Raw genomic sequence first — 13,655 nt, 5'->3', positions numbered from 1 at the left:
TTCGGGTCAACTGGACAAAGTCGCTCGCCTTTCCGCTCACGCCGTTCACGCAACAAACACAAATGGAGTACCCCCTCCATTGGACCACAGATACGATTCAATATTTGGGGATACATTTACACACAGATTCGGAAATTCTCTTTCGAGCCAACTATGGCACTGCGGTGAGTAGATTGGAGGATGATGTGGTGCAGTGGAGCAAACTTCCACTATCCCTGATGGGACTCATATCCTTAATGAAACTGGTCGTGCTCCCGAGATTCCTGTTCCTGTTCCTTGCCTTACCAATAGTCCTCCCCAAATCATTTTTTGCACGACTACAACAACAGATGACGAAGCTAGCTTGGGCGGGCGGCCAGCCACGCGTCAAATGGACGACACTTATTATGCCTTACGCGATGGGTGGGCTGGGAGCCCCAGACATGGAAGCGTACTACAGAGCAGCACAGGCGTCACACTTACACACATGGCTGCACGGAGACAGAAACATACCTCATGTACGCATGGAGACCATTTTTGCACGACCAGATAAACTCCCTCACACTGTTTTCAGAACTATTGATCGTAGAACAGGCATACTTGACTCCTTGACAGCTACCAATCATGCATGGCACAGCCTCTTGCGGATGCAGGGCGGGGCACTGCTATACTCACCGATTATGCCGGTAGATTGGGCTAGGTGGCTCCCACCGCTCATGGAGAAGGGAGTAATTGAAGCTCTGCACACCCTGAACATACGCACGGCGGGAGACTTGTTTGCAGATGGAGTGGTTAGGACATGGGAGCAGGTCTTGGGCTCCAGCGCACCGCCTCCGCTGCTGACGCGCTTTCAATTCCACAGGGTGCGCAGCGCTTTGGGTGACCTATTAGGTGGGGACATGGCGGAACCCCCAGAGGTCCCCCAGCTTACGCATGTACTCAAAACCACAACACCCAGAGGGCTGCTGTCTAGCCTATACAAACTCACACAAACGCCTGCCCGGTACCCATACACCAAGGCGCGGCTGGCATGGCAGACTGACCTGGGCCTAGCACTAGATGATGACACATGGCGCTACTGCTGCACAGTCACTAAGAAGGTCTCTCTAAATGGCAGACACAGATTAATTCACTTCAAGTTCTTAAACAGAGTGTATTACACCCCTGCGCGACTCTTCAAATATGGCCTGCGGGATTCGGCAGGTTGTGAAAGAAGCAGTGCCCCTGAGGCGAATTTCCTGCACCTCACTTGGCAATGCCCGGGAGTCTGGGGATACTGGGAGAAAATCTTCGCTGAAATAAGCTCACTAACGGAGGCTGAGATTACACCGGATCCCCTGATGGATATATTGGCTTACACTAAAAAATTACCTAGAGCAGTTAGGCGATTGGTTGATATGGGTCTTCTGATGGCCCGCAGAGTGCTGGCTTGCTGCTGGATGAGAGGCCCATTACCAACGCCAAAACACTGGGCGCTCGACATGCTATATTGCTGTACTCAACCCGAAAATTAGAGCGAACTGCAGCCCCCCACCAGCAGGCCCAAAAATTTCTGGAGTCTCTACCACACATACTTGATGAGCAAGAGAGATGATGATGCACCCGCACCACCACAGGGAGTGGGGTAATATGTTGCGTGGAAGGACTGGGACAGATCTAGCAGTCACTATCGTGTTATAATTACACGCATATTACGGTGTCTCTTTCCAACCATGAGATAAATAATTGTGGAGAAGCGCCGCCTGCCCTCCCTAAGGGTTGTTGGCTGTTTGGCTGTGTAAATTAACGACCTATCTAATGTAAGAGTGCTAAATGTATGACGGTTAACGGCTATAGTCGGATGGGGGGAAGGGGGGTCTTCGTTGGGGATTGAGATTGCAAATTGATGTACTTTTACTTGAAATGCAATAAAGAAATAAAAAATAAAAAATACACTCATAAACCTAAAGGGATTTCTGGTAATGTTAAACCTTTTACAGAGGCAGATAACTGCAATAACTGCAGAGATCTCGTCAGCTGTATATTCCACTCAATGGATGGTAAGTGGCATTCCAAGGCATAGTTTACCGTAGAACCTTGACAATGCCCTAAAAGGAAAATTCTACTTACCCAGTATGCATCTGTTCTTGGCATATAGAGCTGTAAAGCCATATGCTTGTGCACAGACCGCCATCTAGTGTTGGGTCCGGATGTTTGCCCTTTGTTTTTGTTTGAAGAAGTCTTTCCAGTTACGAGGTAGGTGACTCCTCCTTTCGCTGATAGTGCGCATGGGCATCAACTCCATCCTTAGATTGTTTTGCCATAAAGGTTGATGATGGAGTTAGTAGGAGCAGTAAAGATAGATGTCCATGTTTATATTATCTAATTAAGATATTACTGCAACAGGTAAAGGTACTTGAAATAGTGTACTGTGAGGAGCCTGCCTTTACCCCAATCATGACCCCTAACCCCGACTTAACGAACAACCTGTCTTCTGCCGAGGGGAAGAAATCAGAAAAGCAAGAGTTAACTAACCCAGACTTCTCCCATACAGGAACAGGAACATCCCAGGGAGGGAGAGAGCCAATAGAAAGAGCTCTCGACAAATAGACAGGCGGGACATCCTCCTCAAATAGAGGGGCCGGAAGACATCAGAGAGAGGAAGGAGAAAGGCGGTTGGAGACCGGAAGGAGGAAGCCTGGTGAGGACCGCGACAGAAGAGGATATTCCCTGCACACCGGTACGTAAGAACGAAGGATCCAGGACCTGGCACCGTCAGCGAGGAGGACGCAGAAGACGTGCACGCGGAACCTGAGACCTGGTCAGAGGACTGGTGGACTCCCCCGGAGGATGCCTTCACACCGCCGTAACTCCGGAGAGTTACGGCTCCCACAGTACGTGGTCCGGGAAAAGGGAGGGAGTGAAGGGAGGGGAAGGGTTTGGTTGAACATGGGCACCCCAGAGTATAGGGTCTGTTTTGTTTGTTGTTGCGGGGGGGAGAGCACGGGGCATCCTGTTAATTTTACTTTGTTGGGCACAAACCAAAAGAGGTCATCCGACTTCGAGGCTTTGGACGGCTACTACAATCCTCCTTTTCTTTTATTGAGACCTAGCCTACAAAGGCTCGGTTTCTCCTCGCCACCTGAAACTAAGGGGCAGTTGTTTGGGAAACTTCTTTTCTTCGGATCCCCGTGCCTTTCAATCTTTCTCCCAAACCTCACTGCAACCCTGCTCACTGCACACAGTGTTTTCTTTTCTCTTCGTTTTGACATTGTTGACGGTAGTCTTCTCCTTTAATAAACCCCAGCTGCATTCAGGACAGTCAAACTTACCGCCTTCTATCTCTTCTCTTCCCTCAGTACCCGGGGATGTCACCATCACTCGCTTGGAGGAGGGAGGATGGAAGGAAGAAGGACATCAACCACCCGGATAACCCCTGAGACACTTACCTGTTTTTGTTTGAGTTGTTCCCTGAAAATAAAATCACGCCATCATAGATCCACGAATAAGACCTCCTCATTTCTTTTTCTGCCCGACCCTCTCATACATAAAACTGCCTGGCCCACACTAGCTTGTTGTCTTGCTAAAAAAAAAACATCTGCACACTAGTGTTTTGTGAATGTGTGTGGTATAGAGCATGTTGCAGCTTTGCCGATGACATCTATTGGTATATTTCCTAAGAATGGCACAGAAGCCCCAAGTGTGCGTGTAGAATGCGCTCTAGGGGGAATTATTATTCTGCGTTTAGCTTTGATGTAGCATATTTGAATGCACTTAAGTATCTACCATACAATACTTGATTTTGATATTGAATTGCCTTTATGTGGTGAGGCAAAAGCAACAAAAATGTGCTTGGTTTTCCTGAAAGGTTTTGTCCTTTCTATATAGTAAAAAAATGCTCTTTTGACATCCAAGGTGTGAAGAGCACGTTCTGCCAATTAATCTGGTTGAGCGAAGAAGACAGGTAACTCAACGGATTGGCTGATATGAAAGGCAGAAATTACTTAAGGTAAAAATGTTGGGTTAGTCCTTAAAACCACTTTGTTTTGGTTTATTTGTAAAAATGGCTCTTCTATGGTTAGTGCCTGAAGCTCACCCACTCTCCTCAGAAATGTGATGGCTAAGAGGAAGGCTACCTTCCACATGAGAAATTGTAGTTCACATTTTTGCAATGGCTCAAAAGGTAGACCCATGAGTCTTGTAAGAACTATGTTGAGATTCCACACTGGAGCAGGTGGAAGCCTGGGTGGAATAACTCTTTTAAGTCCTTCCATAAATGCTTTAATAGCAAGCACTCTAAAAAGAGACAAATGTTGTCTGTTTTGAAGATATGCAGCTATTGTAGCAAAATGTAAGCGTATAGATGTGTATGCTAAATTGGAACACTGTAGATGTAGTAGATAGCAAATTATGTTTTGAATTGAAGCATCTAGTGGATTGATTTTATTGTTGTTATGATAAATGACAAACCTCTTCCACTTTGCTGCATAGCTTGCTCTTCTGGTAGGGCATCTAAGTTCTTTGATAATATTCATGCAGTCGGGCGAAAGATTAAGATAACCAATCTCTAGTATTTCAGGTGCCAGATCGCAAGGTTAAGAGGACTGGGATCTGGATGCCTTATCTCTCCACGGTTCTGAGTGAGAAGATTGGGAGTAAGGTGTCGTTTTTGGTGAGGGACTACTGATAGTTCCAACAGGGTTGTGAACCGAGGTTGACAGGCCCATGTGAGAGCAACTAGGATTAGTGTCAGGAACTGCTGTCTGAGCTTCCGAACCATTAATGGAATGAGTGGGAGAGGAGGAAAAGCGTAAGCAAATATCCTTGAACAACCTATCCATAAAGCATGCCTTTGGACAATGGGTGTGGATAACTGGATGCGGAGTTTGGGCTTTTTGCGTCAAGGTGGGTGATGAACAGGTCTATTTCTGGTAAGCCCCATATTTGGAAGAATGAGAGGGGTACTTGAGGGTGGAGTTCCCATTTGTGGATCGGCTGTCGTTGACGACTGAGCAGAGGTGTTCTGCAAGGAAATATATTTTTTGAGGTATGGCCCATCTCCAGATGCTCTGGGCTAACTGAGAGAGCTGGAGAAAGTGTGTCCCTCCTTGTTTTTGTATATAGTATATTGCTTTTATGTTGTCTGTGCGAATCAGGACAACTTTGCCTACTAGATGAAGTTGAAAGGCTTTCAATGTTAGAAACATTGCTAGAAGTTCTAGGTGGTTGATGTGGCGTTGTTTCTGTTGCAGAGTCTACATGCCCTGAATGGTATGTTTTTGCAGATGAGCTCCCCAACGAATGAGCGATGCGCGAACTGTTAGCACTATTTGTGGAACCGGGTCGACGAAATCCACCAACACTAGATCTTGAGCCTGGTTCCACTGACGTGCTAAGCATTCCTGTAGGGGACGCATTTGGAGTCTTGCATAAGGAATGATTAAAATGCAAGATGCCATCATTACTAGCAGTTGCATGAACACTCGAGCTGGTAATAAGTGTTGAGGCTGAAATTTTTATATTAGAGTCTGCATGTTGCAGATCCTGACTGGGTTGGACATACTAGAGCTTTCTCAGTGTCTATTGTGGCTCCTAGAAACTCTTGTGTGTGGGCTGATAGGAGATGATACTTGGTGAGGTTTACAGTGAACCCGAGGTCGTGAAGCAGTTGGACTGTTTTTCAAGTGTGGCGTAGGCAGCTCTGTTGTGAGCTGGGTTTTATTAGCCAGTCGTCTAGGTGGGGGAATTCCTGAATGTGCTGTCTTCGTAGATGAGCCCGACTACTGCTAGACACTTTGTGAAAACCCTGGGTGCTGTAGTTACTCCAAATGGGAGGACTTTGAATTGATAATGATGGCCGTCGACCATAAACCCGAAGTATTTACGGTGGGCGGGATAAATGGGAATATGGAAATAGGCGTCTTTTAGATCCAGAGTGGACAGAAAGTCACCTTGCTGAAGGAGCAAGAGAACCTATTGAAGTGTGACCATGTGAAAGTGGTCTGATTGGATGTAAAGATTTAGTTGTCTGAGGTCTAATATAGGTATTACAGAGCCAACCTTCTTGGGAAATAAGAAGTACAGGGAGTATAGCCCGGTCCCTTGGTATTGTAATGGGTCTGGTTCTATAGCTTGTTTTTCTAGGAGGGAACCTCTTGCTTTAAGAGTGAGAGATGTTCCGGTGACATTGCATGTGGTCTTGGAAGGATATTTGGGGGATTGACTGTAAGTTCCAGGCAGTAACCATATTGGATAATTTGTAGTACCCATTTGTCTGAAGTGATGGAGTTCCAGACAGGGAGAAATTGGTAGAGACGTCCCTCAACAGCAGTGTTATGATCGGAGGTCACTGTTTGTTGTTGGATGGGGAAGAGCGTGTGGAGTTGCCTTTGTTTCTTCCCTTACCATTGTTCCCTCTAAAACCTCCTCTAAAATAACCTCTTGGTGAGGTGGATTGCGTATTACCCTTGTAAGAGGAGGAGGAAGTCTCTGTGGATATGTTTTTAGAGCCACCCCTATAAAAGGAGCAATGAAAGGAACCCCTATTGGTGGGTGACTGCACAGCCCTCATGGACTTTGCGACCTCTGTATCTTTTTTCATTTCTTCCAGTGAGGTGTCAACTGCTAGACCAAAGAGATGTTCCATATCAAAGGGTTGGTTGAGGATAGAGGTTTGTACCTCAGGTTTGAAACCTGAAATTCTCAACCAAGCATGCCTTTGAAAGAGTACACTGGTGTTAATTGTACAGGCTGCTATGTCTGCCACTTCTAGGGCACACCTGATAGAGGTATTTGTAATAAACTTACCTTCTTGAATAAGGTCGTTAGCCTTAGTCTTGTGTTCATCGGGTAAGAACTGTATGAGTTTCTCTAACTCATCATTGTGAGCCCTGTCATAACGAGCCAACAAAGTTTGAGCATTGGCAATACCCCAATGGTTAGCTGCTTGTGAAGCTACTCTTTTGCCTGAGGCGTCAATGAACTTGGACTCCTTATCTGGAGGTGGAGCTTCACCTGACATTTGGGAGTTGGCCCTCTTACAAGCATTAGAGACTACAAGAGAGTCTAAAGGTAATTAACCTGTGATGTATGTATTGTCGGTGGGTGCTGGTTTATATTTTTTCTCCACCTCAGGAGTAATAAATCTAGCCCTGACATGGTCTTTGAAAATGTCATCAGTGAGTTTTAACATGCCTTTGAGCATAGGTAATGTATGAGTGACTCTGTGAGAGGAGCTAAGGGTCTCAAAGAGGGTATCCTGCTCTAATGGTTCACAAGGTTCAGAAGGTAACTCCTCCCCCTGATATTGAGCTGGGGGGAAGGTCTGGAGGGGTGCAAATCTAGATCATTATCTTGATCTGGATCAGTGTGATACTCCTGCCAAGGATCAGTGTCCTGTGGGGGATCTTGATTGTCATACCCATCTCCATCCCCATCATCTTGTGGGTTAGATGAAGTTGGTGGTGGTGAATTTTCAGGTGAAATAAGTAAATTGGGATTAATAGGAGCAGTAGGTGGGATGTAAGGAGGAAAAGCGTTAGTACATACACTTATCTTCTTTAGAGGAATGTGGTAGTCCTCTGTTAGATCTAATTTCCTTTTTTTTGGTAGGGTGGCCTAAATATGCCCTGTATCAGGGTGAATCACCAACGTTTTCTGCTCTGTATCCAAAATAGAGTGGTCGGACTGAGGCTCTTTCGACAGAGCCTATTTATCCTTGGTTGCCTGCTTCGGCATCAAAGGTTTTGGCTCCGAGCCTTTTGGTGCCGGTGGTGTCTGCTTGGACTTGTGTTTCGGTGCCGAATGTGTTGGGTTGGCACTGAGATGGAGTTGGTTCGAGCCCAAACCAGAAGGCTTTTTTTAATGTTAATGGAGCCGGGCCCGAGAGCCGGGCATCGGAAACTTTTTGTCGGTGCCGACCTTGGCCCGAAGGCAGAGGAGAGACCGGAGCCTTTGTTTTAGATTGTTGCAAGGGGTTATCTATACTCATGGTACACTGACCCGGATTAACTCGCTCCTCTGCTTCGATGTCTGAGTCTGTTTCGGACACAGAGAAGTCTTCTTCTTCTTTGGCTCCTTGGTCATGATGTTCGGAGTTGGAATCTTTGCCGACGATGTCCGGTGAGGAGCCGCTTTGCTGTTGCATCTCGTGACGTCAAGCCCGACAATCACGAAGAGGCTTTTTCGATCGGAATGATCAGCACGTGTCGCAGTCTTTTTCGTTGTCTTCTGGGGATAGACAGAGATTGCACACTTCATGCAGGTTGGTGTGTGGAAATTTAGCACGACACCCGGGACATAACTTGAAGGGAGTCCGGTCCATTGACTGCTAGAGTGGTTGCCGCGGGTAGGCTCGACGGCCTTCCACGAGTTTTCCGAACAAAGATGTTAAAGTTGAGACAATACATGACGAATGGGGAAGCACGATTGATAACAATATCGTTGAAGGTATGGATTACTCGTCAAAGAGGTCAGAGAAACGCTGCAGAACCGGAGCGCAGCAATACACATCCAAACCCGATGGCGGAAAAAAAACAATTTAAGGATGGAGTCGATGCCCATGCGCACTATCACCGAAAGGAGGAGTCACCTACCTGGTGACTGGAAAGACTTCTTTGAACGAAAACAAAGTACAAACATCCGGACCCAACACTAGATGGCGATCTATGCACAAGCATATGATGTACAACTCATATGCCTCGAGCATGCATTTTTGTGGGTGTTAAAAATTGGATTACTGGTTAAGAAGAGTGGAAGCCCCACTAACCACAATCCATGTCACGGTTAACCACAAAAGTCACTAAATTAACCAGTTGCAAGTCAAGTGCAGCAGGTCATCTGGGCACTTGCAAGGAGGCCTTTGGGGCTTTTTGTGTCCCTGTCTGTAGCTCAGACAGGACATTAGTCAAATGACTTGTGAAGTCACTCAGGTAGCCTGGGATGTAGGGAACAGGTCCAGTCTACCTCAAGCAGCATGGTAGCCCTGTAGGGGTAAAGGCAGTCCTCAGCAGGGCAGTCCTCTCGTAGCAGCAGGGCAGTGCTCTAGGGAGTAAGGTGTAGTGACCTTCCCAGCCCGGCAGCATGCAAATGAACATGCCACACACGGAGCTCTGTAACAGACATATATATTCTTTAGCATATGGTCAAACACTCCTGTACGCATTGCGTCATGACCTAACCACACCTTAACACCTCCCAGCAGCTTACGTAATTCCTGTTGAAGTCCTCCCAGAACCGCACGGGTCCTAGTGCTCATATTATTTTATTTTTTTGTCCTCATATAGCAATATTTGGAAATGGAGGTGTCGGAGGCCCAGTTTGTTTTGTGTTCTGACCTTATGGGGCTTCTCCTAGGTAAACGCAACGTATGCGTGGAGAATCTCTGTTTTCCCTTTTGCACTTAAGCTCCTTTTTGTCCAATTCCAGTGCAAACCAGTTCTGGTTTGAGCTAGTCATTTTGACTACTCTTTCTTTTTGAATGGCTCTATTGCATTGCTTAATCATTGGACTATACAATGCTTTCACCAATGTTAACATGTGAATTTAGGTCTTCCCAGATATTCCAAAATGTATTTGCCTTTCCCCTCTGCCCGCTTCTATCTAGTTTATTGATTCTTTGTACAGACGCCACTCACTCTTTATGTGTTGGAGGTGTACCTTTTACCCAGTTAATACAAATCTCTCTTCTTGCTAATAATATCAGTATGAACAAGATTTTTTCCTGGTCTTTACTCAGTTTAGTTACCTGGGCTTCGTTCTGACTTCTCCCAAAAATAACCAAATCCATACTCACCTCTATCTGCCGTCCCAATACTCTAACAAAATTTTACCTGTCTCTTTCCAGAATTTCTCAAGATGGGGGCACTGCCGAAACATGTGTAGGTCATCTGCATCTGGCTCTACACACTTGGGGCAGCTCCTCTCCTTTTGGCCTCTGATCTTAGATAGCCTTTTCGGGGTCCAGTATGCTCTGTGGATAGTGAATAGATGGTTACTTCTCAATGGTGCAGATTTCACAATTTTCCAAAAAGTAGCCATAGATACTTGCCATTCGTTTAAGATATTCATCTCTGGCAGTACTTCTCCCCAAATCTGGTTTGGAATGTCATAGTGATCCTCTCCTTCTTCAATAAGTGCCCAGTACCAGTAAGCTATTTCTTTTTTGGTGATCTTTTTTTCCTGCAGTATTTCCTCAATTATCTCACTTCCTTCTTCGCTGTCTTTTAAGTTCTTGACCCAACTGCCTATTTGGTAGTACTAAAATCTGGCGACCGTGCCCTTTCACTCGCCTCCCACTCTATGACAGAGTTCTGTGTCTTTAGTTCACCCCACTTTGTGATATTGTTTTCCTTCAGGCCGTTTGCCAGTCTGTCTTTTAGGCATTCCGGGGTTTCTGGGGAGTCCCATATGGGCGCATACCTGCTGTAGTATGGTATTTTAAGTATCTTTCTCATTTGATACCAGCATGTTGCTGCAGCCTTTAAGCTTTTTAGTTTTATTTTCTTAAAGTACTTAGGATGACTGTATTTGTATAGAAAGTGGCTTCCTTCCTTATTGACTATGGTTTCAGATGGTCGGGATACAGATCATAACTCTCTAAAATTATCCTAATATTTTTTAATTGGAACGCTCTACAATAGTTTAAGATATCTGGGCTAGCAATCTCTCCTTGTTCCTTTTTTCTTAATTTTTCTTTCCAGGCTATCCTTGCCCCTTTTTCAGCCCAGATAAAACTGCTTAATTCTCCTTGTAGTTTTTTGTATTTGGTTGTGGTTACATTCCAGTGGGATGGTGCTAAAAAGTAAGTGAATTTAGGGAGCATGGCCATTTTGATTATATTTGGCCTTCCCAAAAAAGTTAGCAAGAGAACCCCCATACTTTCAATAGCTTCCTTACTTGCTTAAAAATTCTTTCAAAATTTTGGCTTGCAATTTCCTTGATGTCCACTGTGAGGTCTATGCCCAAGTATTTTATCTTTTCTTTTACTCTGGGGTCTTGATAGTTGTTGTTCCACTGTAGGATTTCTGTTTTAGTTTAATTTGCTAGGTACCTGTATATGCTTCTAGGATGTCTTCTATTTTAGGGAGGGAGGCCTCTAGAGTGCAACCTTCTTCTCCTATCCCTGATGTTTAAATGGTGCAATTCCTTCCTCCTTTCTTAATATTTCTGCCAGTGGTTCGATGTACATGTCAAATAATAAGGGGGATAGTGGGCACCCTGTCTTGTTCCTCTTTTTATCATTATGTTATCTGTTAACACCTCCGTTCACTAGCACCTTTGCTGTCGGATTTTTGTATATCTGTTTAATTGCATTCTGGAAGGTCTCTCATATGTTGAATTTTGCCAGAGTTGAATTTAAAAAAGGCCAGCTTACCCTGCTTTAGCAGCGTCCAGGATTAAAATTGATAGGGGGGTTGCGTGGTTTTATTGCAATATCTATTGCAGTGATAAGTTCATGTGTCCATTCCTGTAAGTATCTTCATCCAATAAAACCTTTTTGATTTGTGTGAATTACGGAGCCTGCAATCTTTCCGAGTCTTTTTGCTAAAATTTGTGTATAAACCTTGTAATCGACATTTAGGAGTGACATTGGCCTAAAAGCCTCACTTCTTGTAGGGTCTTTCCCTGGTTTAAATATAAGGTTAATAGTTGCATCATTCCAGGTGAGTGGGAGCGTCCCCTGTGTTGTGAATATTTCGTTGAGTGGTTCTGTAAAGGGGTAGCCAATACCTTTCTCAGATGTGTTTACAACTCATTTGGGATTGCATCCGGACCTGCCGCCTTACTTTTTAAACATTTCTTTAAGCTCTTCTTTGGATATCCCTTGATTAATCTCTGCTATTTGTTCTTGAGAAAACTTTGGGAGGGTTATTTTTTCCAGCACTGACTGTACCTGATCTTCCGTGGGTGCCTTGTCCTTCGAGTACAGTTCGCTAATGAATTTTATGAACTCTTTCCTAATTTCTTTCTCTTCTGTGGTATACTGTTGATCTTTTATCAGTATCTTTTCTATCTTATTACGCGTTGCCTCTGTTTTCAGTTTCCACATCCTTCCCCATATTTGTAATGTGATAGTTTGCTTGCTTCCCATTTATCTTTTACAATTGATTCAAGAAAGTCTGCCAGTTCCATTTTTTTTATGGTTCTCTCTTCCTCAATGCTGATTTTCCCTTGCTCTATAGTAGTGGTCCTATTTAGCTCAACCTCCAGGGATGTTATCTCTTCTTCTAGTTCTCTTATCTTGTTTTTTCTATGCTTGTTTTTATGTGCCGCAGGGCTGGTTATTCTTCACCCGATAAAGGCTTTATATGCCTCCCAGGAAATTTGTTTTGTGGTCCCTTCTTTGTTTATTTGGAAGAACTCCTTGGCATCATTTGCCAGAGCTTCTATGCAGCTTTCATCTAAAAAGATTCCTCTGTCCACCGTCCATCTGTTAGTCGGTGCAGAACTTTTTAAGTCAAGGTGTAGGATCCCTGCAGAATGATCTGATAAGTATGCTGGTACGTGTTCTACCTTTCATGTTAAATTTAGTAGGCCCCTGTCTATTAAAAAGTAGTTGATTCTTGATGCATGTCTCAATCTCTTATTTTGCAACTTCAATTTGTTGAGTTTATTACCTTTCACCCTCCATACATCCATGATCCTGAGATCTTTAATATAAAGGTTCACCCACTCCCTCCTTTTTGGTAGGTTTGGACCATATTTGGGTGGGAACGGGTCCTGTTTTGGATCTAGAATTATATTAAAATTCTACCCCCATTATTATCGGAGCTTGCGCTGTTAGGAGTTGAGAGTAAAGTTTTTGGAGTGGTTCTGGATCGTCCATGTTAGGCCCGTAATACCCAATCACTGTGTATAAATTGTTATGTATCTTTAATTTCACCATCACCCATCTCCCTTTTTTGTCTACTTCTGTGGATTTAACCTGTGCTACTAGTGATTTCTTTAATAATACCGCCGCCCCTTTCACATTGCAATCTTGATTTGTGCATACCCACATATCTAACCACTTTTGATTCTTAAAGAATTTCTCCAATTCTTCTTTTAGTAAGTGTGTTTCTTGCAATATCATTATATTGCAATCTACTATTTTTAGGTATTCCAATATTTTGGCCCTTCTTTTCCTTAACCTGAGTCCGTTAACATTCCATGACATTATTTTAACCGACACTACCCTACTTTATTTTGCACCCATCTAGTTAGTGGCCCCTTTTTTGGGGCGTTCCTTGGCCCCTTTTTGAGCTCCTCGCACTTTTATCTTATTTTATTTACTCTGTCTTTTCTTGATCCTTATTTGATCCTACATTTGTGGTTTAATTTGTTCTATGAAGCATTCTACCTCCTTAGGGTCTCTAATGTTGTGCATTTTGTTTTGCCACATTATTCTTAGTGCTGCAGGGAATCGCATTCGGACTGTTGCACCTAGTGATTTCAGCTGTTGTATGTATTGGCCAAGCTGCCATTGCCTTTACTGCATTGCCTTTGAAATATCCGATCTAATTCTACATGACCAACTGCTTTTGGATGAGGATCTTCCTTAGATTTTTCCTAATCTTATTTCTCCCAAATGGTTCCCGATGTACTCTCTGGATGTCCTCTGCGAGGTCAACGGACTTTGTCCAGGGTATTATTTCACCAAGTAATGTGATCATAAAGGCTTTAATGTCCTCTCCTTCCAAACCTTCAGGGACATTTAG

This window comes from Lissotriton helveticus, chromosome 5_1 (genome assembly GCF_964261635.1).
Source record: "Lissotriton helveticus chromosome 5_1, aLisHel1.1, whole genome shotgun sequence".
Classification (NCBI taxonomy): Eukaryota; Metazoa; Chordata; class Amphibia; order Caudata; family Salamandridae; genus Lissotriton; species Lissotriton helveticus.
This window is presented reverse-complemented; position numbering follows the sequence as displayed.